We start from the raw sequence: 2,623 nt of genomic DNA on the forward strand, positions 1-2,623 counted from the left end.
TTATAATGGCAGCATTGTTTGTTTCTTTGCGAAAACGAAACTTTCTCAGCTTTTCCACTAAATCTTCAGCAACATCACAAACCACCAAAGATTCACTCATTTTCCTTCCGGCCGTCCGCCGACAAAATGACTTTCAACTTTGGGAGAGACATACCCCTGCTGTGGGCTATACCTGAAGACAAAAATGTAAACAAATGCAACCACATACCTCCTGAAAGATAGGCATCCAGGATTGATATTCTAAATGCATCTCTCACCTCAAGGACCCTGGAACACTAACTCAACAGGAAAAGCCTGGGTTCTATATTCATGCCTGCTTGCCATGCCCACTTGGTAGTGACTCACTTCCCCATTTGGTCATGGATCTAATAAATATTACCTAAGCAACTGTGCTTGTAATTTCATTGATTGACCATAGCTTTGTCCCACCTCATGCCCACCTAAGTGAGCTCATTCCCATGTTCTCCACCTTAGACCCACCTCACCACATGGTTTTACTCTGTAAAAATCCCTGGAAGACACAGCCTATGGGGCTACCTGCTTGGATCCCCCTACTGGCCTTCTCTCCGACATGAGCTTTCTTTCCCCCAATAAATATATTCTGCTGTTAACCCCCATTGTTCCTAAAACTCATTCTTTGGTTTTAGAGAACACAAACTCTAAAAAGACCAGGTACCTTTCAGGTTGGGGGTTTCATTTCTCTATATCAAATCTCTATATAGCATCATATATAAACTCATCAAAGACCTTTTGTGTGAGAACTTAAAGAAATGAGCATGTGTTACTCATAGGGGAGGTCATGCCTGAGCTCAGTCTGGCTTTGCAAAGATGCTTTCAGATTCATGATTGCTTTCTAATATCACAACAAAAAATTCTATGATAACAAACTTATTTATCCGCTTAGCAAACTTCTTTTGTGATGAAAGTATGTTTACCCCACATTTGAAGATTTCTTGTGGCACCCCTTTTTTCCCTATATCAGGTTCTCTAACCCTGTGACCTACTAGGAAGCAGACAACACAGCAAGACTATCCAGGATCGATAGTCACAGCCCTCATCTCCAGTCCCCTGGTAAGATGCCTCCCTCAGATCCACAGGGCATTAGATTCCCAGAGGCTTGAGCCGCTATCTGTGCATATGAAGAATCTCAGCTCCCCTGGAAGAAACTGTCTATATTAAAACCAGCTCCTAATGCTGGAAAGGTCACAGACAGTGCTCCACAGCACTGCACTCTGCCTGTGAACTGCAGCACTGAGCATCTCACCGAACTCACCATCTGGTGCATCTCCTCTTCCAGCCCCGGCAGCTGATGTTGTCCCCTGCCTGATCCCATTTCCCCGAAGACACTCCTTTCCCCTGTGTGCAAACATTCACCCTCATTGAGACATAATTTGCTTCTTGGCTTATTCTACAGACTGAGCTAAAGACAAGCTCATCTTCACTATTCTGTTTCTGCAATGGCCAGCTTTGGGTCTACCAGTGACTTGCTTCAGGGTAATTCTATCTTTAATCATTTTTATTCATATGTCTCTGCAACAGATAATGATTAAGCTCATATTGGAGAGCTGACATCCATCTATATTGCATCTTGATCATTTTTCTTTCCTCTTCTCTTCCCTCTCCTTCTGTCTCCCCATCCTCAAATTCAGTTCCCATTTCTACCAATCAATCCACTTTTGCAAATCTACATGAAGAGACCAAGGTGTGATTTTTTTTGGAGACCAGGCTGATGTGAATTGTAGTAAGAAGCTCATTATTAACCACTTTTGTGCAAAGAGGCAGGTGGGGTGCCACTGTCCCTCACACCACGGCTGCGGTGGTCCCTGCCTCCTGTCTCTCTTGCTGTTCTCCTGTATCAGAGCTCTCTCATAGCTACTGCCCAGCTTTATATCCTAATAGCCTTCCAGGAGTCTACCGAAATGCTGCTTCAGTGGTATTCTGAGACTACAAATAATATTCTTACCTGTTTTCTCCATTAAACTGCTTTCATTTCCATTAACTGCATCATGTAGTATTATCAAAGCTTATAGTAAATGTTTACATTTAAAATTTTATTATAATAAAAGACACATTGCCCTGAATCCCCTCAAAATGTTACCTTCTGTTTTGAACATACTTATCACATCATCCTTGGAACATTCTGGACGAGTTCTGAAGGCTGAGTGCCCTTAGCTGTGCCATCCTGGCTGCCTCGATGCCTTGAACGGATTCAGACGGTTTATCTTTCATGGTCATTATGACTTTGGGGAAGAGCTAGAGCTGTATGGTGCCAGATCTGATGACTGGGGTGGATGATGACCCTGGACTGTACTCTTTTTAAAAAAACAAAAATACAAAATAGTGATAGAAAAAAGCAGCATTGGAAATGATACAATTTTTTGTTCTGTATTTTAGGTCAGGATCTACAGGGTGTTCAGAGTCTCACTACTAGATCGGACCCATAGTGATCCGCCTGTTTACAGCCTCCCAAGTGTTGGGATTACAGGGCGCACCATCATGCCCAGTCTCAATCACTGTCTCAGCAAACCCGGAACTGGGGCCGGCATGGCAGGCCTTGGGATCAAGCCCCCAGACTCTGTGCCTGCTGGCAGGTACTTTAGTCTGCTGAGCTACTTGGCCATCC

This window comes from Octodon degus, unplaced genomic scaffold (assembly GCF_000260255.1).
Source record: "Octodon degus isolate 3935 unplaced genomic scaffold, OctDeg1.0 scaffold00151, whole genome shotgun sequence".
NCBI classification, from domain to species: Eukaryota; Metazoa; Chordata; class Mammalia; order Rodentia; family Octodontidae; genus Octodon; species Octodon degus.